The following is a 13,529-nucleotide window of genomic DNA, read 5'->3' as shown; positions in this document are numbered from 1 at the left end:
TGTTCCAGTATTGAACCACAACAAAAGTGCATTTGATCCAGTGTTAAAAATTGCCTGGCCTCCAGACTTGTACCTGAGTCCAGCTCATCCGAGTCCAAGCTGAGTCAAGTCCACTTGTACCGGGTATCTAAGTCCGAATCCTTTTGTGCCCGAGTCCGGATTGGAGTCCAAGTATAAGTCCGAGTCCAACAAAAATAAGCACCAAGTCCAGCTCAAGTCTGGACTCGGTCAGAGTCCATGCCATTTTTTTTGGGGGGGGAGGGGGTCATTACTGACATTGCTTAGTAGGAGCCTATTTGTATAAAGATGGGTCGTTTGGTGTAAAAAAATTGGGTATAAAATTTTGAAAGAAGGGGGTCAATTTGTATCATATTTTGAAAAAATGGTTCATAATTTCAAAAAATGGAGCAAAATTTAATATTTTGTTTCTAATTTAAAAATTTTGAAGATAAAATTGTACAAAAAGAAGGTCATTGGTCAAAGATCACTACACCACACCACATATTGCTCTCCTATACAAACCCACCCTACCAAACCCCACCCCACCCCATCAACCAACCATACATATTTCTCTTCAAAGACACATACATATGAACAGGTAACTCCTGAAGGTAAAAACTACATGTATCAGACCACCTGTATCAGAAAGCAGTCAGGTGGGGTATTTATGCAGTGTGTGGGTGCGGGTGTGACACACAGCTACACACTGCATGTATTGTCAACTCACAACTTGCAGTGTCCCTATAGGTTGTGTGCAGCATACATGTAAATGAAGGGCAATGTATTCAAATATTATAAAAAAATATCATCATCATCATCATCATCATCATCATCATCATCATCATCATCATCATCATCATCATCATCATCATCATCATCATCATCATCATCATCATCATCATCATCATCATCATCATCATCATCATCATCATCATCATCATCATCATCATCATCATCATCATAACTGAAAGTTACCTTTTCAGAAATATTTGGCTGTGTGATATAAATTATAAACATCTCAAAATTGGACAAATGTCCCAGACAAATGTGCAGTGAGTAGTGAGCACACAGACACCCTAGCCCTCAGGGATGAGTACCAATTTACTGGGTGGGAGCTGAGATGTATCTGGCCCAGTCTCTCTAAAAACAAAACCGGTATGTATTTGCAACTGCAATTTCTTTTTTCGTCTGTGCCACTGTGCTACGCCCCTGTATTTTGGGCTAAATTGGTCTAAGATTTTTGCGTGCTTCGCGCAACAAAAATTCCCAGTAAAACCAGAACAAAATATACTCGTCCCCGACCCCCACCTAAATCATAATGTTTCCGTCGCCACTGATTCCAATCATAAATGTATAGTTTATTAATACTGGGTTCAGTGGGTTGAATAAACATACTTATGCTACTTTAATTTGAAACATTTCCTCAATTCCACATACCAATGAAATGAGTACTATTTCATTGCACATGAATACAAATTTTAGCATCATTAAATCCATTAATATGTTTCCTCTGCCATTTGATGTAGAATGGTACATTATGATGGGGGGGGTTAAAATAGTTTTGAACCTATATGAGGGGGGGGGTCAAAAAGTTTTAGGTCCATTAAGAGGGGGTCAAAAGTTGTGGGTTCGGCAGTGAGGGGGATAAAAAATTTTCGACATGAAAAGAATATTTTCCAGCCCCCCCACCAAAGTATTTCTGAACACTTCCCTATAAAGGATCCACAGGCTGTAAGATTCCACTGCCCCTATTAAATACATGATAAAAGGCTACCGTACCAAAAACTTTCATAATTTTGTAAAAACCTTAACAATTTTATGTTAAAAAGTATTTAGAGAGAACTTACAATGTGTGAAAATTTGAAGACCCAATTTTGAAAAAACCTTATTTCCCAGGGAAAGATCTGAGAGCAGGCCACACCATGACCAGATGATTAAACTAAGCCATGCAGTATGTATTTCTCAAACACTATCCATAGTTTGTTCTTATTCGCCCATTGCACGGTTCTGCCATTCATGCAAGGAGAGCCTCGATCTGGCAGCATGCATGAATGGGAATTGAACCAGTCATATAACATTGCGTAAAGTTACGTAATACTTCCTTTCATGTCTATTGCCAGTTCAAGGTTCTCCTCGCATATGGCGGAACCGTGCAATAGGCGAATTGAACATGTTGAATGGGTTCTATGGATGGAGGAGGCATGGACTCCAACATGTTTCTTTGCATCTGGGCCAGTGATTTATGACAAAAACTGTATCCTCAGGCAATACTGAATTTTGTGCTTGCTATTTTGTTGCAATTTTTGCCCAAGTCACTTGTGTGGGTGTGCATGCATATTTTCCTCATCATGTTCATTTGCTATTTTTAAATGATTAATTTCAGGCGGCTTAAATTTATACATGTACATCTCTTGTCTTTTATTTTCTGGGGTATTAACTAATAAGGGTCTGGTTTTTGTTTTATTATTCAGGTGCAGATCACAGAAGATCACAGAAGATCACCTACAAATACTCTTTCTTTGTGAGGACAATTCCAACTTGAACAGGCTACCTCATGGAAGCAGTTGCAGCACCATCTGTCAACGTTTTCCAGGCCATAGCTCTGCCAGCAGTGAGGGTCTTGCAGCCTACTGCTACTCACCAAGTCATCTAAATCAGCTCTCCAGTTCTTTTTACTTGCACCGCTTTGTTGTTCTGCACTCTGCACATTTACATGTATGAGCATCATCACCTTACTCCTTGGATAAGCTTCGCTTTGTTAGGAGAACAGCACTTGAAGACTTGTATTACATGTTTTCTGCATATTGATCATCATTAAATACATGTAAATTGATGTAATGCTGCAATACATAAAGGCACCCTGGTGGAAGGTGTCAGAAGTCACAACTGACAGAAATTTATGCAATGAAATTGCTATTTTGACCAGACTAATAACAGAACAAAATTAATGTAAGTGTGAATCGCTGAATTACTGTAAGTCGCAATGTATGGTTTTAAATGAATTTCTTTTTCAAACCTGATTTGTTTTGCATATATTTGTTTGCACATGTCCCATCTTAATGAAATCCAGCCAAGTTCATCAATTGTGCCTGAAGGACAACAGAGCAATTTAAAGATATTAAATCTCCTACAAAACACCACAGTTAAGCAGTAAGTGGGTAAGATAGTAAACTTGTGGATTTGCTGACCAAATTCATTTGCCCGGTACCGTAATTTAATTGTTCTGGGACACCCTGTACATCTACATGTATGTATTTTTTCAAAATGCATTGCTAGAATTGGTATGGTACCCTTCTTTGGTAGCAAATTATCCACCCTCTTTTCTGTCATGGACTAGTAAAGGTGGGTGACTAGATTGCCAGCCTCATCCCGGGCCTCATCCCCCCCACTTAATTGGTATCCCATTAATATGCAGATTTTGTTATCAGGTGAAATCTCATATTTTCTCATAACCCCAGTGAAATTTTAGGACTGAGATAGATAGTTGAGGCAGTATGAACAAAAACATGGTAGTTGAGTGGTTATAACCCCAGAAACAGGGCGCAAATTTGCCTGCCCTTTTTAGATCGGCCGAAGGAGAGGACCTTATGGCATCATGAGCACAGCATTTTTATACAGTTAGTTTGAAATTGGGTGGAGTTAAAAATGGGTCCAGAGCATAAAATCTCAAAACAGCGCCCTCTCCCAAGGGACGGATAACCTTGTGGACAGTTCGCTATGGTCACGAAATTTACAGGGTAGAATTATGTTGATCCACCCTTACTGTGTGCTATTAGGCAACAATTCCTATAGAGGCCGCCAGCGTGACGTCATATGCCGCCATCTTGTGGGTACCCACTGCGATGATCGTTCGATCTCCATGCGTGAACAGCAAAATCACCGTGTCGATGCGTGATAACAGCTGCGTGGCAAGCTGCGCCCTGCGAGTAGTGTCCGACGCATGATCACGCGTATCATTTGTACCCACAAGATGGCGAAAGGCTGACGGCCTCTATTGAAACTCCTTCATAGTTAGGGAACCCCTCAAACAAGATGTACTGTTCTATGAACAACTGGAATACAGATAATTCTAGAATCCAAATCACTGGAGCAAATTTGGAATAAGAATGTTTGGGTGACGTGCCTCAATGTGAGGTAGAAAACAAAAAGTGTTACACTTGGACCACAATCTGGTCACACACCCTCAAGATTTTTAATGATGTTGATTTCAAAATATCATTGAACAACAAGGTTTAAAATAGTCAGGGTTGTTGTCTACTGAAGATAACAGTATGCTTGAAATATCATTAGTGAGTAGTGTAATGTAACAAATAAGATGGACTGTAAAAATAATACATAGGATTGAAAGTGCAGCCTGGGAAGTGCAGGGATTTTAAGAACATTTTACACTATAACTTGACAGGCTTCAGCTGTGGATAACAAAATAACTTCACAGGCTTCTGCTGTGGATAATAATAATGAAATTGTCCAACAGCTCTGTTTATAACTTTTGTATCAATATTGTTATTTTGTTGTTTCAGAAAGGACCATCAGAAAGTACCATGACTTGATCAACAGCATTGACAGTGCCATGGTGGCAGTGAAAGTAGTCGATTGGGATCACTGAAAATCAACATCATGGAGACCTCGCGTCTTCCACTGTAACTCTTGTTAAAATGCTCGGACTCTACATATTCTTAGCCTTCACTATGATAGGAAAGCATGCCTTTCAGACCAATTGCAGCTACCAACCAGGCTGGACTGCCTTGGACACTTGAACACAAAGTGGAAATATACTACCTTTATTTCCAAGCAAGTAAATGTGAAGCTGGGAAATGTGGAAAATAGACTTTTAAACTCAAAAAATTTCAGAAAACTGACACAATCAGTATCATGACTTCCAATTGGTGGAGAATCAGGAAAGCAATCACTTTATTGCACAAATATTCTCACAGGATAGATTAGCAGAATATAATAAGATGGTTGAAAATCCTCAGTAATGCTATGAAACATTTTTAATTCTGGATTGTGAGGGTAACAGATTATCTGATTAAGAAATAAAGGGTAAATCCGTCACTGGGGGGGAAAAGTCTCATGTACTTTTGGCCATTGAACATATGAATAAAGCCTTGTAGGTGTAGACTTTATATTGAAGAGTTTGCTTCATCCATGTTCAAGGGCCAAAGTACATGCAGGAAAAAAGTCATATTTACATTTGGCCCTTGAACATGGATAAAGCCTTGTAGGTGTAGACTTTATATTGAAGGGTTTGCTTCATCCATATTCAGGGGCCAAATGTACATATAAAAAAAAATATTACTACCCTAAAATCAGAAAGGTTCTACATGAAATAAACTTGAGACTGAAAAGAAGCATGATCATTTATTATGCACCAAACATGAAGGTACATTTTTTATACATTTATGTCACTCTAGGATTTATGACACCTAATGATGATATTAATGGTTCAATCCTAAATACTGAAGGTCAAATCTATTAAAAAGCAGATTTAAGATAAGATGTGAAAATTGCAATTTTGTTCAAACCTAATACAAGGTTGATTTTTAAATTTCAATTATATTTGAAATAACTGCACTTCATTGAGCGAGTCTCAGTCTCCATTATTTTTTTAGGCCAAGTAAAATAACATGTATATTGACCCCTCCCTCATCCATTTTTGGCAATTTGTTCAAGCTAGTGGTAGTAATACCGTCAAAAATATCAGGGCCTCCACATTGTTATGTGTTGACAAAGCCTTTGCAATTGAAATTTTACACAGAAATGAATAGTAAATTTGTAACAAACTGAATAATAAGTTCTGCTTCCAGACGATATACATGTTATTTATTTTACTTGGCCTTAATATGTAATCTTCCAGCCAGGACTTATCAGGCAAATATAATAACCCTGGAATTACGGGCTATTGGGCTATATGATTGCAAATTGTTTTTAAAAATTAATGCCTTTTTTAAATAAAAATTTGGGCCAAAAAAAACCTGTTTATATTTGGGGGGGGGGGATTTTCTCCAAAAATTAGTATTTTTGCCCAAATTTGATCTCACAGATGAATCCATCAAGTTATGAGGATGCGGCCCAAAAATGTTCATAATTCCTGGGTTAAAACCACCATTAACTCTTTCAATGACATTGTAAAAAACAAAAAGGGGGTTCGAGGCTTATTTGGGGATTTTTGTAATGGGATGTACCACACTTTCAGATGCTGATTCTACCTACTTCTTGCTGTTTTACCACCCCATCAGTATACTAGTAACACTTTTCATAAGAAAAAACACCCAAAAAGTACCCACATTGCCCTAATTGCCTTGGGCGCTTTTAGGGGCACTTGTGGTGGGGTCTCCCCCGTCAGTCCAAAACACCGTCAAACCGAACCCCTGTCAGTCCGAAAGTCATTTCAGAAAGAAACACATTTTGCATAATTTCAGAAAAGGAACTTTTTTTTTTTGTTTTCATTTCAGAAAAAGACTACTTTTTATAAAGACATCATTTCAGAAAAAGGCGACTTTTTAAAAGGATGTCATTTCAGTAAAGGCGATTTTTTAAAAAGATGTCATTTGAGAAAAGGTTTTATTCAGAAAAAAAATATATTTAAAGACATTTCAAAAATTGGTGACTTTTTATATAAAAAGAAGTCATTTCAGAAAAAAGTGACCCTTTTTAAAGACGTCATTCCAGAAAAAAAGGTGGTTTTAAAAGACATTATTTTAGACTAAAGGTTGGTCTGAACCCTGGAATTATGGAAACTTTCGGGCCTCATAACTTCTAAATTGTTGGTCTAAAGTATATAAAAGTATACATATTTAGAATGGCAAAGACTTGATAAGTTCATCTGTGAGGTAAAATTGGTCTGAACCCTGGAATTATGGAAACTTTCAGGCCTCATAACTTCTAAATTGTTGGTCTAAAGTATATAAAAGTATACATATCTAGAATGGCAAAGACTTGATAAGTTCATCTGTGAGGTCAAATTTGGGCCAAAATGGCATTTTTGCCCAAAATCTAAAATAACGGTTTTGGCCCACTTCTTTTTAGGTGCATCGTAACAAAAAATACTTGGGCCAAATTTTTTTTATTAATTTTTAAAACTAGATAAAAATATCTAGGACACGCTTTTTTATTTTTTGAATTTCACCAATTTACGCCAAAAATATTTGAAATTTGGGCCAAAATCTGGCTTTTTTATGATTTTTTTGAAAAATCAGCATTTTTTGACCATTTTTGGTGCAAATTTCTCAAAGTTGGTCGAAATAAAAAAAAAAATAAAAAAATGCGTCCTAGATATTTTTTGTCTAGTCTTTAAAAATTAATAAAAAAAAATTTGGCCCAAGAATTTTTTTGTTACGATGCACGAAAAAGAAGTGGACCAAAAACGTTATTTTTGGGATTTTGGGCCAAAAAATGCCATTTTGGCCCAAATTTGACCTCACAGATGAACTTATCAAGTGCAAAGTTGGTTTGGTTGACAATGATAAATGTGTCTTTTGTAAAACAGAGAAGGAAACCATTGTACATCTTTTTGCTAGTTGTAATATTGTGAACTCTTTCTGGCAAAGTATTCAGACTTATTTTGATTTCATACCTGAGTTCGATGAATTTAGTAAAGTATTTGGTTTACTGGATACAAATGTTAATTACTGGGCAGCAGGCCCGTACGCAGGATTTTTTTTGTGGGGGGGTGCTGATCTTGAAAAAGTGGACTTTTTCCAAGGGGGGCGAATTTTGTGAAAAGTGGACTTTTCCCTCAAATTTGGACCTTTTTTGACCAAAAAAACGTAAAAAACATGATTTTTTTGCTCGCTACGCTCACAAATTCTTAAATTTTGGGACTTTTTGTATACTTTTGCAAATTTGGGGAGGTGCGGTCGCACCCCCCGCACCCCCCCTGCGTACGGGCCTGCTGGGCAGGTATTAATCAAATTATGCTCATTGCTAGAAGATATATTTACAAGTGTAGATGTGAGCAGTCTAAGCTATCTTTTAATGGTTTCAAAAATATTGTTGTTGATACCTTGAAGCTTGAACATTTTTGTGCACAAAGAAAATTTAAGTTGGATTTACATTTTAAAAAGTGGATCCCTTTCTCAGCTTGTTGTAATGCATTATATCTGGGATATCTCAGTTTGCCCTTATTGCATTTTATGTATACGGTTGAGGTGGTGCTGCACCCCTGGCCAATTTGATGCCTATTTTTGCATTTTTCTACAAATTTGTTGAGAGGAATGCAAGGATGGTCACGGTTTTGTCAGAGGGTGTGGTACCGCCTTAAATCCTTTATTCCATAAAAGTGTACTAGAATTTGTTTGTTGAAAATTCATATTAATTTCATGACCCCATTTATATGCTTGTCTGGAACTTGTTGTGATGCATTATATCTTGGATATTTTTATTGTATTGTATATTATGTATACCGTTAAGATGGTACTGCACCCCTGGCTAATTTTGTGCCTATTTTTGCATTTTTTCTCCAAATTTGTTGAGAGGAATGCAAGGATGGTCACGGGTTTGTAAGGGGGTGTGGTGCCGACTTAAATCCTTAACTCCATAAAAGTGTACTGGAATCGAATATTGTATTGTTTTATATTACCCCTGGAACTTATCTGTATTGTATATTCTTTTTGTATATTTTTTTTTGTGCTTGTATTATTATTGTACTGTTTTTATTTGCAACGCATGAAATGATTTAAATAAAAGCCCGATTTCGGGCATGAAATACAAAAAAAAATGAACTTATCAAGTCTTTGCCATTCTAGATATGTATACTTTTATATACTTTAGACCAACAATTTAGAAGTTATGAGGCCTGAAAGTTTCCATATTTCCAGGGTTCAGACCAACCTTAAAAAAAGACATCATTTCAGAAAAAGGCGACTTTTTCAAAAAGAGACGTCATTTGAGAAAAAAGGTTGACTTTTTAAAAGATGTCATTTGAGAAGAAAGGCTACATTTTATAAAAAAAGATGTCATTTCATAAAAAGGCGATTTTTTTTTTTAAATACGCCATTTTAGAAAAGGCAACTTTTTTGGAAAGATGTCATTTTTAAAAAGACGCTCATTTCAGAAAAAGGTGACCTTTTAAAAGATGTGATTTCAGAAAAAGCAACCTTTTTTTAAAGACATTTTAGAAAAAAGGTGACTTTTTAAAAAGATGTCATTTGAGAAAAAGGCTACTTTTTATTTTAAAAGATGTCATTTCAGAAATAGCGACTTTTTTAAAGACATTTTAGAAAAAGGCGGCTATTTTAAAGACATTTCAGAAAAAAGGGACCCTTTTTAAAAAGACATTTCAGAAAAAGGTAACTTTTTAAAAAGATGTCATTTGAGAAAAAGGCTACTTTTTATTTTAAAAGATGTCATTTCAGAAAAAGGCGACTTTTTAAAAGACATTTCAGAAAAAGGCAGCTGTTTTAAAAAGACATTTCAGTAAAAAGCGACTTTTTTTTTCAAAAGACATTTCAGAAAAAAATGTTTTTAGGGAAAAGCGACTTTAAAAAGACGCTATTTCAGGAAAAGGCGACTTTTTTTAAAAAGATGTCATTTCAGAAAAAGCGACCTTTTAAAGACATTTCAGAAAAAGGTGACTTTTAAAAGATGTCATTTGAAAAAAAGGCTACTTTTTATTTTAAAAGATGTCATTTGAAAAAAGGCTACTTTTTATTTTAAAAGATGTCATTTCAGAAAAAGGCATCTTTTTTAAAGACATTTTAGAAAAAGGCGGCTATTTCAAAAGACATTTCAGACCTACGCGACTTTTTAAAAAGACATTTCAGAAAAAAATGACTTTTAAAGACGCTATTTCAGGAAAAAAACAACTTTTTAAAGACGCGTCATTTCAGAAAAAGGTGACTTTTTAAAAGACATTTCAGAAAAAGGCAGCTGTTTTAAAAAGAAATTTCGTAAAAGACATTTCGGAAAAAAATGTGACTTTTTATAAAGACGCCATTTCAGAAAAATGCGACTTTTTAAAGACATCATTTTAGGGAAAAGGCGACTTTTCTAAAAAGACGTCATTTAAAAAGATGTCATTTCAGAAAAAGCGACCTTTTTAAAGACGTCATTTCAGAAAAAGCGACCTTTTTAAAGACATTTCAGAAAAAAGGTGACCTTTTTTAAAAAGATGTCATTTGAAAAAAAGGCTACTTTGTATTTTAAAAGATGTCATTTGAAAAAAAGGCTACTTTTTATTTTAAAAGATGTCATTTCAGAAAAAGGTAACTTTTTAAAAGACATTTCAGAAAAAGGCGGCTGTTTAAAAAAAAAGACATTTCGAAAAAACGCGACTTTTTAAAAAGACATTTCAGAAAAAATGACTTTTTAAAGACGCTATTTCAGGAAAAAACAACTTTTTAAAGACGCTATTTCAGAAAAAGGTGACTTTTTAAAAGACCTCATTTCAGAAAAGAGGCTTTTTAAAGACGCTATTTCCGATTTTTTGACGCATATCAGAAAAAGCGACTTTTTTAAAAAGACGCTCATTTCAGAAAAAATTTGACTTTTTTAAAGACGCTATGTCAGGAAAGAAAGCAGACATTTCAGAAAGGCGACTTTTTATAAAGACGCCATTTCAGAAAAAATGTCACTTTTAAAGATGTCATTTTAGGGAAAAGGCGACTTTTTAAAAAGATGTCATTTCAGAAAAGAAGAAACTTTTAAAAAAGACGCTCATTTCAGAAAAAGGCGACTTTTTTTAAAAAGACGCTATTTCAGAAAAAGGAGACTTTAGTAAAAAGACGTCATATCAGAAAAAAGTGATTTGTTCAAAGATATTCTTATAAAATGCGACTTTTTAAAGACGTTATTTCAGGAAAAGGCATTTTTTTAAAGACATTTCAGAAAAAGGCGACTTTTTTAAAGATGTCGTTTCAGAAAACAAAAAAGCAAGACTTCCTTTTCGGCAGAACCCCAAAAGTCCGAAACCATGTCAGTCCGAAACCCCGCTAAACACAGGGGCTAAACAAAAACGACTTAGATGAAAAAAAAAAAGATGGCATTTTAGAAAAAAGGTTAGGCCTACTTTTACGTATTTTTAGAAAAAAGCAACCTTTTCAATTAAAAAACGACTTTTAGTCAAAATTATTTGTTGTCGGAACCTCATCAGTCTAAAACCCCACATCGTTTTTGTAAAAAAAAAATTATAAAGACTTTAGTTCTAGAAAAAGGCTTAACATTGACAAAAAAGAGATAGTGAAATTTCCGATTCACACCTTTAAAATATGGCCTAGCCTAAAATGGATTTTTAATTTACAAATAGGCCTATGGCCTAGCTCTAAAATTGCCTTGCACTTGCTTTTTCACTGAGAAAGAATACTGATCGAAACCGTTAAACTAATAGGCCTAGGCCTAAGGCTAAGCTGATCCAAATAAATTGCATTTCGGCTACACACAAGGCATGTAGGCCTACCGTATCATTTTTTGAAGGCCGTTACAATTTACAACTCTCATTGTACTGATTCCTAATATTTAGGCCTACTCAAACTTTCAAAAATAGGGTGTTACATAATTTATACAGTACAAGTTGAGACATGTAGTCTTGTAGACGTAGGGCTGGTATTCGTGCATTTGCTATGCCTATGCGTATGCATGAGGCTTGGCAAAGCCAGGCTTGTTTTTAATATAAATTGCTTTAAAAAAAGTTGCCATTTATATTATACGAAGGCTCAGCATCGGGGCCTATAATTCATATCCACAACGAGGAAGTGCCGAAGTTCTAATATTATTTAAAAGCCTAAAAACTGGCTTCAAAACCAGACGCGTGAACATGGTGAAACGGGTGAAAAAACTCAAAACATAATTGATTGGGAACTGTTTCGCTAGTATGAGCGCGTCACCCACAAGTACTTGGCCAGATCTGGTGAAATAATTACTGGGCCAGTCAAAGTCGGCTAGCACTTGGCACTGATCCGGCACAATTGCGAGCCATATACGTAGCGCGCTAGTAGTTGCCCAGTACTAGCCGACTTTGTCTTGCCCAGTGCTAGCGCTGACTTATTCTAGCCCAGTACTGGTGCTAGTACTGGGCGAGCGATAAAGCGGCTTATTACTGGCCCAGTACTGGTAGAAGTTAGCTGTATACCCCTGGTAAAGTGATGGCCTGGCTATGGCAAAAAACAGTGTTTATGGTGTTGCTGAATTGATGCGCCCAACTAGCGCCCAATTGGTGCATAGAAAGTTTCTGCTCTCACAAACCATGCAAACGCTGCACAGGTGAACTGCTGTAACAAATATTGTACCAAAGCTTACCAATAGATAGACTACCAATATTTAGACTTACATTTCTATATTCATGTCATGATTAAGATTTAGAGATGATGAAAGATGCTGTTTTATCTTATATAAAATAACGACTGAAGAAATAAAACAGAACATGAAAATATTGATACAGCACCTTTTCATGCTTTTGGCATTCTTCCTCATAAATTGATGCTCACATCCTTCCTCATATAATTGATTGTAGATATTGGACAGCGGTTCTAGTCATAGATATCCTTTTCCATCTCATTAAAGAAATGAATAAGTAAGTAGGTAGGTAGGTAGGTAGGTAGGTAGGTAGGTAGGTAGGTAGGTAGGTAGGTAGGTAGGTAGGTAGGTAGGTAGTAAGTAAGTAAGTAGTAAGTAAGTAAGTAAGTAAGTAAGTAAGTAAGTAAGTAAGTAAGTAAGTAAGTAAGTAAGTAAGTAAGTAAGTAAATAAATAAATAAATAAATAAATAAATAAATAAATAAATAAATAAATAAATAAATAAATAAATAAATAAATAAATAAATAGGACTGAAATTAAATTGCCCATAAAATACATGATTGTGGTTAGCACCATACCCATGTCTGTTCCAATACTTACATTTAGAATGTAAGGAGAGAATGGTCCAAGACTGTGAAACAAGTTTTGGTCAGCAGCCTATTGTTACACAACCGATAATTATAAAAATAGTGATTTTGCATGGTTTAATTTAAGTAAGAAAGAAAGAAAAATTGGGCAACTCCTTCTTTAAAAAAATAAAATAACAAAACACGTGTCATGATTTCCTACATAGGTGGCCTGAAAAAGTGTGAATTGCGTGTTTATTGTTTTTATTTGCAAGACTTTAATATGTATATGTATAATACAGGTGAAATAATGCCTCAATTTCAAATTACTTTTATCTTTCTCTGAAATAAGTGCAGAGTAGTAGGCCTACTAGATGTGAAAGTTGATAGTTATTTTCACAGGATATTCAGTGATTTCATTACTGCTTGTAAAGAAATTGCAAGCTCAGTTATAGTGGCGGCGCTACGGGGGGAGGGCATTTCTACTTTTTGCGGCAATTTTGTGCAAAATTTGTCGATTCCCCCCCAAATTCACTTTTTCCCCATGCCCCCCCCCTCCAAAAAAAAAATCCTGGTGCCGCCACTGGCTACGAGACCAATGAGAAAAACATACAAATTGTCATAATTTTTTGCTATATTTTTAAAACGGTTTTTTTTTCTGGATTTCTCAAATTAAAAAAATGAAATGCGGTAAAATTGCTCCCCAAAACGAAATTCCCACATTAAACATACT

At 35.4% G+C, this 13,529-nt stretch overlaps 1 long non-coding RNA gene across 1 annotated transcript; it reads left to right on the top strand.

The window, feature by feature from the left end:
• Window positions 1-2,694: 2,694 nt before the first annotated feature.
• LOC140155603 (uncharacterized) lies at window positions 2,695-5,574 on the top strand. Its single transcript, XR_011859406.1, has 2 exons — window positions 2,695-2,949; window positions 4,521-5,574. It is a non-coding gene; the product is annotated as an uncharacterized lncRNA (long non-coding RNA).
• The last annotated feature ends 7,955 nt before the right edge of the window (window positions 5,575-13,529 follow it).

Source organism: Amphiura filiformis, chromosome 6 (assembly GCF_039555335.1).
Source record: "Amphiura filiformis chromosome 6, Afil_fr2py, whole genome shotgun sequence".
In the NCBI taxonomy this organism is placed as follows: Eukaryota; Metazoa; Echinodermata; class Ophiuroidea; order Amphilepidida; family Amphiuridae; genus Amphiura; species Amphiura filiformis.
Note: the sequence above shows the minus strand (reverse complement) of the source record. Positions and strands in the feature narration are given on the sequence as shown.